A 16,748-nucleotide genomic window follows, 5' to 3' on the forward strand; every position below is an offset into this window, starting at 1 on the left:
TTAAGCCAGCGCGGCTGGCTTGGAACCTACGCGATCCTCCTGTCTCTGCCTCCCAAGCACAGGAATTTCAAGCGTGCGCCACCACGCCCGGCCAGACCATATCTTCTTCTTTTTTTTTTTTTAGTTTTTTATTGGTGCACTGTATTCATACATCATAGTGGGATACAAACTTTTGTAGACATACATGCACACATTGCCCAGTCAGCCCCAACCCGATCCCCACCCAATTCCCTCCCCATCCCTCCTTCCCATGCTTGGCTTAGTGGTTGACATCTAGTATTATAGCAATTTATCCAAAATTAAAAATTATAATCTCACATAACAGTTTCATTTGTCTAATACCAAGCTTTTGATAACTTAAAGATAACATTTCAATATTTCTTTTTGCTTTCTTTCTTACCAGAGAATATTTTTCTTTTCTTTTTTTTAGGTGAAACTATCATATATTTATATATTTATTTTTCAGAAAAAAAATCTATCCTAATATAGAATATAGACTCTAGATACCCAAAACGATCTTGAAAAAGAACAAAGCTAGAAGATATATATTTTCTGATTGCAAACCATATAAAGCTACAATAATTGAAACAGTGTAGTACTGTTCTAAAGGCAGATATATAAACCATTGGAGTTAAGTAAAAGCCTAGAGCTAAATTCTTTCATATATTGTCAAGTTATTTTTGACAAGGTTTCCACGAACATTTTACATGAAAAAGAATAAAATTGGACCCTTACCTAACACCATATACAAATATTAACTCAAAATAGATAAAAGACCTAAATATAAATCTTAAGACTGTAAACTTTTAGAAGAAAATCTGGGTCATAAAACCTCACAACATTGAAATTGGCAGTGATTTCTTGGATATGATTTCAATGGCACAGGCAACAGAAGAGTATACAAACTCCCTAAAAAAAAATATTGTATATCCAAAGACAATGTAAACAGAGTTAAAAGTTACTAATTGAATGGGATAAAATATTTCTAAATGCTATATCTGAAGGTATATTAATATTCCAACTAGAAATCCTAAAAATTAACAACAATAAAAGCAAACAATACAATTTAGAGATAGGTAAAAGACTAACATAAATAATGAATCTCCACAGATAATTAATCTTAGTTGTCTGTTGGATGGAAACTCTTGTTTCTCTGGTTCTGGTGTGTGTTACCTATTTCTTTTTTGTAGTTAATCTCTTTGAGTATTTTTTCTAGCGCTGGTTTTGAAGACATAAATTCCTTCAGTTTCTGTTTGTCATGGAAGCTTCTTATTTCTCCATCTAATTTGATAGAGAGTTTTGCTGGGTAGGAAATTTTTGACTGGAAGTTGTTTTCTTTCAGAGTTTGGAATATGTTACTCCAAGCCCTTCTGGCTCTCAGGACTTGGTTTGGGAAGTCTGGAGTGATTCTAATTGGTTTGCCTCTGAATGTCACTTGGCCCTTTGTTTTTGTTGCCTTTAAGATTCTCTGCTTGGCTTCCACATTGGTCATTTTGACAATTATGTGGCGTGGGGATCCTCTTCTCCGATCCTCTCTAAAGGGAGTTTTTAAGTTTCCTGGACCTGTGTATCAACCTCTTGCTCTATGTTTGGAAAATTTTCTGCTATTACTTCCTTGAAGAGATTGTTGATCCCTTTGGTTTCACCTTCTTTTCCCTCCTCTATTCCAATTATTCTTAGGTTAGCTCTCTTAAAATGGGCCCATATTTCTTCAATGTCAGATTCCTGCTGTCGGATATTTTTTTCTAGATTATAAACTATGCATTCATTTTTGGATTGATCATCTTCTAAGAGCGAGATTCTATTCTCCATGTGGTCTAATCGGTTGTTTGTACTTTGAATTGAGGCCTTTACTTCATTAATTGCATCCTTTATCTCTTTTTGGCTCTCTCTGAATTCTTTTTGAAACACCTCTGGTGGCAATATGGCGCCGCTGCCACACCCTCGGCCGTGAGGCTGGCGTATTTGTTCTCTGGTTTTGAGCTCCACTCTGAGTCCCTGCAGCATGTGCTGAGCTCAGCCACTGGGAGCTTTAGGTGCTCCCTGCGCCGAAAAATCCTGCCCGGCTTTTCTGGAGAGACTCACCTTGGCTCGCTGTAGCCGTCCGTGAGTTCGCCACTGCCGCCGGCAGTAAGGCGCTGCTGCCGCGTCCTTGGGCGTGAGGCTGGTGTATCTCCTCTGTGGCTCTGAGCTTTGTTCTGAGTCCCCTTCCTCTCTGGAGCCTGGTGATTTTTTTGTTTCTCTGGTGATGGTGTTTTCTGGCTATGAAAGGCGCTGATTTTGTGGTAATGGAGATTAGTTGTTAGCGGGGCTCTTAAGCCCCGCTTTTCTCGGTCGCCATCTTCCCGGAAGTCCATATCTTCTTGATTGTAATAATGGTAACCTGATTATGTATGTTTGTCAAAAGTAGCAAAACTATAGACTAAAAAGGGTGATTTTTATAGTGCATAAATTAAGCTTTGATAGGACAAATGGGAAAAAATGCAAAAGGCCAAGAGTAATTGAGGCAATTTTGAAGAAAACGAAAAATGGAAAGACTCTACTAGATATCAAGAAATATTATAAACAAAATATGGTTAAGATGATTTATATTGGCTCAAAGACAGAAAAATATGCCATCTGGAAAAAAAAAGACCTCAGAGAGCTGGTCACAGTGAAGCACACCTGTAATCCCAGTACTTGGGAGGCCATGACAGGAGGATTGCATGTTCAAGGTCAGTGCACCATAGCTTTGTGATCCTTTTTCAAAAAATAAAAAGTTCTCAGGAATGTAGCTTATAGGTAGAAGGTCTCTGGGTTCAACAATACCCATTTGACAATACCCATTCTCTCTCTCTCTCTCTCTCTCTCTCTCTCTCTCTCTCTCTCACACACACACACACACACACACACACACACACACACACAATAGATTTCTATATATAGACTCTTTTTTTGTGTGTGTGTGTGGTACTGGGGGTGGAACCCAGAGGCTTTCTACCTCCGGGCTATACTCCCAGACCTATTTTATATTTTATTTGGAAACAGGGTCTCATTGAGTTGCAAAGGGCCTCACTAAGTAGCTGAGGCTGGCTTTAGACCTGTGCAATCCTCCTGTCTCAGCCTCCCAAGCGCGGGATTACAAGCGTGCGCCACCACACCCGGCTTATATATAGACTCTTAATACATTATAGAAGGGGCTGGAAGAACTGTCTGACTGTCTTTTCAATAGGTAGCACTGACGTGTGTGTGTGTGTGTGTGTGTGTGTGTGTGTGTGTGTGTGTGTTGCTGGGAACTGACTAGACTCTACCCCTGTCTTATTTTTATTTTTATTTTATTTATCTCATCAAATTTCTGAGGCTGGCTTCAAACCTCTTGTCTCAGTCTCCCAGGCACTGGAATTACAGGTGTGTATCATCATGCCCAGCCAACCATATTATTTTTAAAAGTACAATTGATTTCTGCCTCACATATACAGAAAGCAACTCCTTTACAAAGTGCTGGCTATGATATGGAACAACAGAAAATCTTACGCACAGTGGGTGAGGGTATAAATTGATACAACCACTTGAGAAAACAGTTTAGCCTTACATCTCATGATCCAACAAATCCCACCCCCTGGCAGGCACATATACAACAGAGTGTGTGCCCACGTGTACCAAGAGACAAGCAGCATTTGTCATTATAGCCCCAAACTAGAGATAACCAGAATATTCATTAAGAATAGAATGGATAAATAAAAAGTAGTGTTTTATGTCATAGTATAAAATAAAACAAAGAAATGAGTGAAACACAAAATGGATGTTTTGCTTACATGATATAAATATCTTTTCCCTTTCTGTGCTTTATCTTTTCCCTCTTTTGGTGTCTGATGGAAATTGCATTAATCACCTTAATTCTTCACTCTTTCCAGTACTCAAGCTCTTTGCCGTGTGACTTGGCAGTTGCACTTAGAAGAAAGGCAGAATCTATTTCTTTTCAGCCTGGGCATGGCCACAGGGCTCGCTTTGGGTTAGAATGAGATGGGCATGCAGAGGTGACAGATCTGAGTCTGGGCCTCCAGAAGTACTGCATGTATCCCCTTGCTGTCTGATGTTTCTAACATCACTAGAAGAAAGATGCATCCAGCTGTCTTGGCTAAGATCCCCCACTCACTCCTGGAGCAGGGTCCCTAAATGCCGCAAAGATGCCTGAGTGAATCCTACTAGTCCAACAGATCACCCCAATACTAGTGAGAAGTGAACGTTTATTGGTATATGTCACTGTGGTCTTGCCAGGTTGTTTGCTATGCAGCAAAAGTTTACTGGTACAGTGGGCTGGTAAGTGTTAGGCCCAGGGAAGGGTGGGTTTTGCCAAGCAGAGGCAGGGAAGAAGGGTGTTTAGAAAGATATGGACAAAAGTGGCTAGGCAGGCCCACTAGTCTGGCTCCAGCTGTCCCAAGACCTAGGCGAGGGTCGTGGTACTGGTCCTCGCTTCTCACTGCTTTTCAACTCCCTTCCCATTATTTTTTTATTTTTATTTTTTGGTGGTACTGAGGATGGAACCCAGGGGCCTTCTACCTCCAGGCTACACTCCAGACCTATTTTATATTTTATTTGGAAACAGGGTCTCTTAAGCTAGCGCGGCTGGCTTCGAACCTGCGTGATCCTCCTGTCTCTGCCTCCCAAGCGCGGGGATTACAAGTGTGCACCACCACGCCCGGCTTAATATACTGTTTTTAAATTTGGAAACAGGGTCTCTTAAGCCAGCAAGGCTGGCTTTGAACCTGCGGGATCCTCCTGTCTCTGCCTCCCAAGCACGGGGATTACAAGCGTGCGCCACCATGCCCAGCCGTGCTTTAGAGTTTTTGTTTGTTTGTTTGTTTGTTTGTCTGTTTGTTTTTGTGGTACTGGGGTTCCTAGAAGCCCTTCTGCCTCCGGGCTACACTCCCAGACCTATTTTATATTTTTGAAACAGGGTCTTTTAAGCCAGTGCGGCTGGCTTTCAACCTGCGCGATCCTCCTGTCTCCGCCTCCCAAGCATGGGGATTACAAGCGTGCGCCACTACACCTGGCTTAGAGTTTTAAAAAATAGTATCATCGTGGCAGCATACACTTTTAATCCCAACCACTCAGGAGGGAGGCTGAGGCAGTAGGAGTCTGGGAAACTTAGCGAGACTGTTCAAAACAAAAAACAAACAACAAACAAACAAAGGGCTGGGTACATAACTCAGTGGTAGAGAGCCTCTGGGTTTGATTCCCCAGTACTACAAAAAATAATTATCATAAGCTATTTATTATTCTAGTGGGTCTTGGGTTTTATCACTCAACAACACATTTTAGAAACCTTTTCATTTCCATAGAGAGAGATCTTCCTTGCTTTTTAAAAACTGCTGTATTCACATCCCATAACATGATGGTGTCATGTCACCTTCCTCTCTCTATCCAGTGGACACTCAGTTCCTTCTGACTTTCCTCAGTCATAAACAGTGCTGCAGTGTACATCCTCGCATGTGAATCTTTGACATATGTACAATCACGTGAGCAGGATCCATTCCTAGGGTCAGAGTGCAGGCACTTTAGCATGTGGAGATATTGTTAAATTGTGGCTGAAAAAGCCCACGTGGGTGTACACTCCCACAGGGTGCGTGGGAAGCATCACAATATTCTTGCTGATACTGAGTACTTTTGATCTTTAAAAAGTTTCCCAGGGCTGGGGGTGTAGCTCAGTGGTAGAGCACTTGCCTAGCATGTGTGCTCAAGGTCCTGGGTTCAATCTCCAGCAGCGTAAGAAAAAAATAGAAAAAGAAAAAAAATTCTCAATCTGATAGGATAGGATAGGATAGGAACACATGTTAATCACTTTTACTTTTGTTTTGTTATTGTTTTAGGGTACTGGGGGTTGAACCCACGAGCATTCTATCTCTGAGCTACACCCCCAGCCCTGGGAAAATAAATCTTTTTTTTATTTTGAAACAGGGTCTATGTTGTGGAAGCCCTCACTAAATTGCTGAGGCTGGCTTTGAACCTGGGATCCTTCTGTTTCAGATTCCCAAGAGCTGGGATTACAGGCATGTGCTATTAGTTACTTAAAAATTTTTTTTTCAGTACTGGGGATGGAACCCAGGGGCATTCTACCCCCTAGCTACACCCCCAGCCATAGTTTTTATTCCTTATTTTGAAACAGACTCTCACTGAGTTGCAGAGGGCCTCACTAAGTAGCTGAGGCTGGCCGCAAACCGCGATCCTCCTGTCTCAGCCTCCCAAGTATTGGAGTTACAAGTTTGTGTCACCAATGCCCAGCTGCCTCTTCATTTCTAACTTCTGGGTTCGTGTCCTGCTTAGGAAGGCCGAGCAGCTTACTGTTTACACTGCACTTTCATTTCCATTTTCTCATACAGGCTTGGGTCACAGGGCTTCAGAAAAGTACATAGTATCTCCACTGTAGAGATAAGGAAAAGGAAGGTCAGGGAGGGTCAGTGACTTATCTGGGGTCACACAGCAACTTTGGGGAAGACTCCAAGCCAGCATCGGACTGCCAGGGGCCTTCCAGGTAGGGGTCTCCGCTCTCTGTTACTCAGGTGATCTAGCCAATCCCATTCCGTCTCTGCTCAGGACAGCCTCATGATTTCTTGCAGGGCATCTGTCACTGGAAGCTGCCAGCATTTGCTTCCTGGTGGAAGGCCAGATCTGCCTCCCTCTGGTATGGCCTGTTCTCCTGCTACCACGCCGTGGGCCACCAGCAACCCCATTCCTGTCCGGCAACATGCCTGTAGCAATGTTGCCTTAGCCTCTGGGTGCCACTTCTCCAGGCTGCACACTCAGGTCCCTGGAAGGGTCTCCAAGCACATCCCGCCATCCCCACACCATCAGATCTGCAGCAACATGCAGGCTCGTCCATGCAACATTAGCTTCTTACAGTCCCTCACTTTTGGAGGTGAGCCCCTGAGTGTGGTGGGGTGACACAGACACCATCAGATGCCCTAGGGGAACAGAGTCTTGGAGGGCATCCAGAGAGTGGCCTTGGGGCCTTGGGACAGGAATTCTCCAGGTGGAAGAGATGTTGCAGGAGAGAGAAGAGCATGGAGGAGAGCGTTGGCGCAATCAGGGCTCCCTGCGGCTCCCAGGAGGGTGAAGGGATGGAGCAGAGGAGAGAGCAGGGGCTGAGGTCCACGTGCAAAGGTCCCTGAACAGCTGGCCGGGCGCTCAGGCTTGAGCTTATAGGCCATGGGTTCTGGAGCTCTCCAAGGGGTGTGCCTCCAAGAACAATCCAGGGATCCTGGCCCCCGAAGCTGCAAAGGTATCTGCTAAGAGGTAGATTCCAGGAAAGGATGAGAGGCGGGAACCAGCACCGCGCAAGCTCTCTGGAGGATTCTCACGCTCACTTATGGCCCCTGAAAGCCCTGGCAGGAAGCGAGAGGACCCCCAGCTTGTCTCAGGCTCGGCTGCCTCGCTGTCATGCTGGTTCTCACAAGGCGCCCGATTCAGGATGGCAGAGGCTCCTTTCTTGTGGGATGTATTTAGAGGAGGAGGGACATGGCGGTACGGTGGATAAAGGTCATCTCAGCAGGACCCATCTCTGTTCCCAAGATCAGCAGATGTCACTCATGCTGTCATTTCTGTCTAGGCAGCTGCCTCCTATAGCTTCTTCAGACTGTCTACCTCCAGGGAGACCCCTGTCCCTGCCAGCTGGGCAGGTGTCCTTACCATCCATCCCAGGCCTCCCGGGCTCTCCTCATACTAGCGCCCTCCTGGTGCGTAGACCCCAAAGGCCTGTCAGGGCCTCACTCTGTGGCAGGAGGTGTGCCAAGTGGCCTTGGCAGCCTTCTCATTGAATCCTCAGCTTTACAGGCAGGTGTGGTTATTGCCACTGTTTTATTGAAGAGGAAACCAAAGTTCAGAGAAATTAAGTCACCTCCCCAAGATCACACAGTTGGTGAGGCTATTTCTCTCCCCTTGCTTACAGTTATGCTTGACCACTCTGACCCACCCACTTTGCTGTAGGAAGAATGAATGAGTGTTGTGAGCCCTCCTGGGACTAGAACAGTTGGGGACCTAGCTTTTTCTGAGCGGTGTTTATATGCTGTGCACCATGCCATGCTCTTTGCCTGCTTATGCCTTTTAATCCACTTAATCCACGAGGCTGGTTCTACCATGATCTCCATGTTGCTGGTGAGGACAGATTAGTTAGGTCACTTGCCCAAGATCCCAGAGCCAGTGGATGACAGAGCTGAGGTTGAGTCAGCCCACCGCGGAGCCCATGTTAAGACCACCGCCATTCCCGGGTACCCTGGGCTCTGCCCAGAGACAGGGGCATGGGGTGGAGCTGTTGACCCCAGGCTGAGGAAACCACAGTGATGCTGCCAGGAAGGTGACGAGCAGGAATCCCAGATTGACATCAGCCTTCCACGGGTAGAGGAACTTTGAGAAGAGCTTGCATGTCAGCCCAAGGATTAGGAAATCCTGTGTGCAGCCACGTCCTGCTTCTGCCCACGCTGACAGCCAGTCCTCTCCTCCCTGTCTGGCTCCTGGAACCTCCAGACCGGTGTCAGGGACAACGTAGCCTTACTTGCCTGCTCATGGCCCAGGACCCAGAGGGTTCCCCACCAGAGAGGGCAGGGGGCTGAGCCAGGAGCTTGGCAGCTAGTCCTGACCACACCCACCCTAGGGCTGATGAGTAAAAGAGCTCCAGATGCACGTTGGAGCGGGGTAGCATTTGCTCTATTTTGCTTCTATTCCAGCCCAAGAGAGCAGATCAAGTTCATGTTCGGTAGCAGGGCTTATGGGCACCCGTGCAATCCGCCCCCTCTGGATATCGGCCTCCTCTCTCTCCATCCTTCATCTCAGTGTACCGAATACTTATTTCCAGCTCCTGTGGCACCATGCTCTCTTGTCCTGTTCTGTCCATGCCGACCCTCATTCTCTTTGATGACTGTGTCCCTGTCCTGTACTCTGTGGCCCCTTGAGCTTCACAGCACTTCTTCTCACTTTTGGAACAAGTCAGTTTCAAGGGTGGTTGTTGGCAGAATGTGGATGTGACACCCCTTACCCCCTCTGGGTCCCAGCAGTGCTCCTCAGGCACCTGCAGCCCTCCTGGTCTCTTTTCCTCTCTTGCCCTTGGAAGAGGGGAGCTCAGTCATTGCCAGATGCATGAATTAGTGCATCAGTAGGTGAATGAATGAAGAGAGAGTAGGAGTTCTCCCTCTAGTAAACACTTCATCAGGCCTTGCTCTGGGCCCAGGAAGAGCAAAGCTGGAGCTCCCTGGGCTTCGCCACCCTGGTGCGAGGCGAGCAAGTCACCAAGTGGCGCTCCTGCAGCATAGCTCATAGGAGCTGAGGCCCATGGACATCCACGTGACTTAATCTTCTAGAGACCTTGGGGATGGAGAGGGGTGGGGTTAATAAGTGCACTATGGCTGTTACTCTTACTGTTACTGTATACTTAGGAAGACCTAAATATACCCTCTACTCTACTTGCTCTTAACTGACTTTAAAATCACTAAGTTTGAGGGTTACATGGCTGGGTGAGGCGTTAATAGTCTCCCACTGGCTTTGCTGTGAACCATACCCCTTGGCCTGTCTTGGCATCTCGAGTACTGGGATTACAGTTATGTACCACCACGCTCAGCCAAAGCTCCCTCTTCTCCATTCTTTGACCATTGAATAAAGCTTTTTCTTCAGCCGGGCGTGGTGGCACATGCTTGTAATCCCCGGGCTTGGGAGGCTGAGACAGGAGGATCACGCAGGTTCGAAGCCAGCCTCAGCTGGCTTAAGAGACCCTGTTTCCAAATAAAATATAAAATAGGTCTGGGAGTGTAGCCCAGAGGTAAAGGCCCCTGGGTTCCATCCCCAGTACCACCAAAAAAACAAAACAAAAAAATAATTAAATAAAGCTTTTTCTTCTTCTAACATTTGTCTTCAGACATTTTTTTAAAGTTATTTCCCCCATGGGATGAGCTTCTGAACCTGAATGTAGTAACAGTCTGAGTCACACTGACCAATGGGCACGCTTTTTGTGCCTGTCTCTGTATTTAGCTCTGAGCACAAACCATCTTACTGATGTTCAGTGCTTCCCTAGGGGAGAGCTATAATTATTCCATTTACAGATGAAAAAAAAAGACAGACTCAGAGAGTAAGCGACGTGCCTAAACTCACAACGCTGAACGACGGCAGAGCTGAGTTTTGAACCCAGGAACCCAGCTTCAGAGCAGCAGATTCAGCCACAGATTTTCATCAGTGGCTGGGCTCCCAGGAGGGGAAGGGCCTGGGATGTACAGCCAGGCAGACCAGGAATTGCATGCCCCACTGCCAGCTGTATGCCCACAGCCAGGCCCCTGGCCTCTCCTGGCCTCATTCCCTCATCTAGGAGCGGGAGAGGAGTTATTAACTCAGTTCCAGCAAGACAATAATGCAAGTGAAGTGCATTCAACAAATATTTATCCAGTTATTACTCTGCGCTGGGCCCTGAAGACCCAGTGGTGAGCAGGGCAGGTATGTCCTTCCCTTCTGAAGCTCACAGCCTTCGGTGGAGCCAGGGCAGGAGCCAGAGGGAGTTGTAGAAGGTCCTGGAGGCACTGGAGAAGGGACTCAAGGAAGGAGCTTTTTGACCTGGGAGAAGTTGGAAAAAGGTGCAGGGAGCAGGGAGTGTTCCAGAAGACATCAGCAGGATAAAGACCTCATGGCAAGAAAGCACACAGAGCCTTGGAGGCGAAGTACTGAGCAAATACGACAGCCCACATAAGCCGTAAAGGACCGGGAAGAGACCCTTCCATTAAAGCAATCAGGAAGGCTTCTTGGAGAAGATGGCTTATGCAGACTGGGCACTTGAGCAAGACGCTGGACCAGCCACGGAGAGCTGGGCATTCTCGGAGGGGAGGAAGCACAGACAGGTGCAGAGGTCGGAGAGCTCGCGGCCCATACCAGGCCGATGGACCTCAGAACACAGAGGTACCGAGGAAGCTGTCGGCGAGGCTGGAAGCAGGTCAGGGAGGGCCTCGAAGACCACACGAAGACTCCATGGGAGTCACTGAAGGTGTCTGAACCAAGCTCATCACTGCTTCAGAGAGATGAATGATGAAGAGAAACTTTCAGAGGTGGAAACGTCCATCTCGTCCCTTGAGAGGGGGAAACAAACGCTCTGAGAACTCTGTTCTCAGAAACACTCCCAGAAGCTTTGTTACTTCTTTATGTGACTTTCCTAGTTCCTTACGGTGATTACTCACAATACCTAAAACCAGAAAGAGACTGTGGAACTGCAAAGTGAAGTCAACAAAAAGGGACAGCCTGCCCCAGAGTCTGCCAGAAAGAGGGGCCCTAGGGTGCGGAGTTTAGGGAGAGAGAGAGAGAGAGAGAGAGAGAGAGAGAGAGAGAGAGAGAGAGAGAGATGGATGCTCGCACACCCTGTACCACAGGGAGGCAGCCTGGCTTCCCACTACTAAGCCCCACAGCAGCCGTGGCAGATGTTACTCTGAGCTGTGGGAACCCCGCAGAGCCCAGAGCAGCCCCAGAGCCCTGCTCATCCTGCCACCGCCACCTAGGTCACCCCAGGCCCCTGGGCTCTCTGCACAGGGCCTGGACTGAGACAGCCGAGGAAGGCAGGGCAGGTCTGTCTGACCTGTGTGGCTGTGGACCAGCCTCCCCCTGTGCTGAGCCTCAGCTTCCTCATCCGTGGCGGTCTTCCCTCGGCTCCTCCCCTAGAGTTACGGGGGGGGGGGGTGCTAATAGGAACGCACTGTCTAAATTGTGGGATGGGATAACCCTCCGGATCTGGTTTAGTGGGACTGGAACTCAGCCTGTGGAGCATCGTGTTGCATGGTGGGAAAATTCTGCCTGATGAAGAAGCTTTCTCTGGCTTTGCTTATACCAAGGACCAAGTACCAGATTGCTATACTTCTCCCTTTGCCACTCTTCTCTCACTTGTTTATGGACATTTTCTTTTCTTTTCCTTTCCTCTCCTTTCTCCTCTCCCTTCTTTCCTTCCTTCTTCCTTTCACAGTACCAGGGATGAAACCCAGGGTGCTCTACCACTGAGCTATATCCCTAGCCCTTTTTATTTTTTTATTTTGTGGTGATTTGTTTGTTGCAGTACTAGAGCTGGCGCCCAGGGCTTTGTGCATGCTACCCAAGTGCTCTACCACTGAGCTACATCTTTAGGATTTGTTATCTTTTATTTTGAGACCGAGTGTTGCTAAGTTACCAGGGCCGGCTTTGAACTCGAGATCCTGAGTTGCCAGGATTACGGGTGTGCGCCACTGCACCTGGCTGTTCATAAGCTTTTTCAACGATCCTGAGAGGTTCCAGGCTTTCTCCAGAAGATTAGAGCACTGCTCTAGAGTTAAGTGTTATTTTCACGTTTGACTTTCTTAGCCTCCCGGAAGGACTATGACTTAATGTATTTTAAAGGGAACTTTGAGACTCCAGTAACATTCTAAAAGTTTGTTCTCTTTATTCAGCAACTCTGTGTCTAGGAATTGACTCTATGAGAACACACACTTACATAGATGTGGAAGTATAAGTATATTTTCAAGCAAGGGCCACTGCAGCATGATTTATAACTCTAAAAATTTGGAAACAACATAAATATCCTTCAATAGGAGATTAATGTATGACATAGGCATGATTTTAAATGGTATGCAGCTTTCAAAATGGATGAATTAGCCAGGCATGGTGGCACACACTTGTTATCCCAGCATTCAGGAGGCTGAGACCGGAGGACAGCAGTTTGCGGACAGCCTCAGCTACTTAGTGAGGCCCTCCGCAACTTAGCGAAACCCTGTTTCAAAATAAAGAACAAAAAGTAGGGCAGGGGGGTGTAGCTCGGAGGTAGAATGCCCCTGGGTTCCATCCCCAGACCCGCAAAAAAAAAAAAAAGGAAGAATTAACATCTGCATGTGTGTCCATTATGTACTGTTAAGGAAAAAAGTGCAAAATAATAGTGGTAGTTTTAAAAATAACTTAGATACAAATACAAATTAGATACAAAATACAGCCAGTAGGGCACAGTCGAACATTCCTATAATCCTAGCAACAGGGGAGGTGAGAATGGTAACTTCAAGGCCAGCCTGGGCCATTTACCAAGACCCTGTCTCAAGAAAAACAAATAAATAAAAGGGGCTGGAGATGTAGTTTAGTGGTAGAGTGCCCCTGAGTTCAATCTCTAGTACTAAAAACAAACAGACGCCATCACAGCAACAAAAACCCACATAGCTCTATGACTATAAGGGGAAGAGCCCCTTGAAAAATAGGAACTAAATTAGTAATAGTCTAAGTAAAAATTCTATAAGATAAATTCCCATACATGAACTAGCTGAGTAAAGATAATAAGTATTTCAAACACAAAAACACCAGCCGGGCATGGTGGTGCATGTCTGTAATTCCAGTACTTAGGAGGCTGAGACAGGAAGGTAGAAGGTTCAAAGCCAACCTCAGCAACTTAGTGAGGTTCTGAGCAACCTCGTGAGACTCTGTTTGCTTAGAAGTAGAATGCCTCTGGGTTCCATCCCCAGTACCAAAACAGAAAACAAAAACAAAGGAAAGATTTCCCCCTTTCTGCATCAGGTATTCTGATAATAGATTTTGTAAAATACAGGCATGTATTCTTTTTGTGTGTGTGTGATACTGGGGATGGAACCCAGAGGCATTCTACCTCTGAGCTACACCCCTAACCCTATTTTTTATTCTTTATTTTGAAACAGGGTCTCACTGAGTTGAGTTGCAAAGGGCCTCACTAAATAGTAGCTGAGGTTGTCCGCGAACCGCGATCCTCCTGTCTCAGCCTTCCAAATGCTGGGATTACAAGCACATGCCACCATGCCCAGCTCAGGCATGTATTCTTTAAACACTTTTGTAAAATTAATTATTTGTTGTAAAACTGGACAGTAAACTCAGATAAAACAGGCCTTGTAGAGGCAGAACCCTAATTCAAAGAAGGGACATTAATGGGGCAGCGAGGCCCCTCGTGGCTGCAGGTCAGGGTCCAGCAGGACAGCCCCTTTCTGTCTTTTTCTCTTTTTCCAGGAACAAGGACCCCTGGCCAAGTATGGTGTGGTGGAAAAATTGTGTTGTCCAAATCGCTCATCTGGGAGGAAAATTCCAGCTCACCCATTTTCCCTGGGCAGGAGCTGACTTAGATCACACGGATTCCTGCACCCCTCTGCACAGGGGCCTGGGAGGTCCAAGCCCTGCCTCAAACTATTTTTTTTTTGTTGTTGTTATTTTTTATCTTGCCCTCAGATTACTTAGCTCTCCCTCTCATCCAGCATACTTTCTTTCTTTCAGGGATACATGGTACCAGAAAGGCCTGGAGCCTGGAGACAAGACATAAATGTCTTGTCAGGCCTCCTTGATCGACCCCTTGGATGGGCACTTTACCTCCTGGAGCATTGATCTGGGAGTTAGCCTGATCCACTGACTTGATGGTCCTGGGAAAGTCTCTTTGAAATTTCCTCCGTTACCTGTAATATAGACTATAGGCTCTTAGGACTAAAGCGGGAGGCATGTGTGGGGCCACGGGGTGGTGCTGGTGCACACTACCTGCTGGGTAAGGGGCAGCCTGCATTATCATGCCTCTGTGGCCTTGTTATTTCCATTCACCGCTGGGGAAATTGAGGCCTGATGCGGTGTGATCTCTGTGCAAAGTCCAGAAAGGAACATGCTGAGATGGAGACTGGAGTCTCCGAGTGTCCTGACCTCCAGACAGGCTTTCCCACGAGCAAGCACAATCCTGCCTGGAATGTGGGCTACTCATTCTCTTTTCAGCATGGATCTGGGTTTTGCCTTATTCAACTCTTGCCGCAAGCTCTGGGTGTTCTTGAAGCCAGAACCTTGTGTTTCGGGGGCGGGGGAGGTTGGTGTATGCGTGGCACAGCTCAGCGGCCCTGAGTTGGCTTCTGGGCCTATCAGTTAGAGCTGCCCGTGACTCCTCTGCTCCGTCCACTTGCAGCCACAGCCTGGGACTTCTTGAGATATTTCAGAGAGGCCCATGTCTCCCAGAGGATACACCCTTTCCAAACATCCAGACAGAAATACCCTTCCCTCATGCTCAGAGAGAGCAGGGGCTGGCCCAAGGTCACACAGCAAGTAAACCATAGGCCTAGTTCCACCTCAACTGACCCTCCCAAAGAGCCCAGGTGGGAAGGCCAAGAAGTCCAGCAGGGTCTGGGACCCTTGCATTCTGCACCCTGCCCCAGGGGCTCTATTGCCCCTGGTCCTGTGCTGCCAATGTCCCACAGCCACGGGAGCTGACAACCAGTACCAAGCTGGCCAGCAAGGGCCAGGCTGCCCACCCATGCCAATCCTACAACCCCTGAGCAGCTGCGCTCCCCTCCCCTCCCCTTCTCCTGCTCCTCTTCCTCTTCTGCCTCCTCTATCCTTCCTCCTCACATTGCTTCTTGCTGTCCGGTGTCCTGGGGGTGATCTGTCTGCCCTGCTCCTACCCAGTTTCCCAACCATGACTCACCTGGACCTGGAATCAGGGCTCTGGCAGACGCTGGTCACAAGCCACACCGGCCTCAGTCTGGCCTGTGGGCAGAGCGGAAAGGGGACGTCTCGGCTTAGCAGGAAAGCCAAAGCACAAGGCAGGCAGGAGGCGGGTGGCAGGGGGCTAGGGCTCTGAACAGGCTTGCTCTGCCCTGGGCCACGCACAGCAGGGCCAGAAAAGCCTTCTCACCTCACACCTGGGGACCAAGCCCCAGGTCTAGGCCACACAGCAGTAGTGAAAATATCTTCTGCAGAAGAAGGAAATGAGACTCAGACTGAAGGGGCCCTTCTGGGGACCCGTTTCTGGGATGAGCTCTGTCTGCCCCCATTCACGCCACATCTACCACCCCGGCACAGGGACCCAGACCCCAGAGACACAAGAGTCTGTGAGTGAGAAGCACTGAGTTTAATATTAAAATCTTTCCCTTTAAAAAAAATTACTCAGTAGGAAAACTTAACAGCATACAAAATAGCACTTCTGATGTATAAATGTGAGTTTACATGAGTCCTAAAAATACTTGTAAACCTAGGTGATTATATCTTTGGTACCGTAGTGAGAATCCACTCTCCCTCCTTGGACAAGGCTCCGTGGGCCTTGAAGCAGGGAGATGCCAACCAGCAAGGGGACTGGTGCCCAGAAGGGCCGAGCTGTCTACACCCCCGCAGCCCTCCTCCTCCTGGTGGCCGTGGCCACAGCCCTCCCTCCTCTAGCACCTCCAGTGCCCTCTGGCTTGGGGACAGTGAGATGTCACCGGCAGACCCAGGTGTGACAAAACCACCCCCCATGGGTACTGCCTCCAGGACTGGGCAGCTGGGGTGTTAGATGACAACCCCAAATTGTCTGCCACTCGTACCCCTTTCTTGGGGTATCCATCCTAAACCTCTTCTCCTTTACAGGGACACAGGTGTCCTTGCTGTCCACTCTGTCTGCAGCCTAGGAACACTAGCAGGCTGCACGAGGTGATCAGATTCGCCCTTCCTGGCCCCTCGCCGACTAGCTCCAGGGCTCATCTTGGGTGCTGAGAGACGTCTCGTGGTCCGCCTGCATCCTGGGCAGCTGCTGGGGGCTTCCCATCACACCAGCTGCCTCTCCAACTCGAGGTCCAGGCAGCTGCATTCAGAGCACAGTTCCTGAATCCTCATGGTGTGATGCGTGGTCTGGGGTGTCCACATAGCCCAGCTGGTCCCCTAGGAAGGTGGTTTAGGCTTTGCTTCATCTGGACAAGTGTGAAGATGGAATGTTCTAGAATATTAGTGTTGACAGGGCACTCAGAGTTAATGAGTCCAACTTGCTCATTTTTCAAAAGGGAAAA

Source organism: Muscardinus avellanarius (assembly GCF_963383645.1).
Source record: "Muscardinus avellanarius genome assembly, chromosome: 7".
Taxonomy (NCBI): Eukaryota; Metazoa; Chordata; class Mammalia; order Rodentia; family Gliridae; genus Muscardinus; species Muscardinus avellanarius.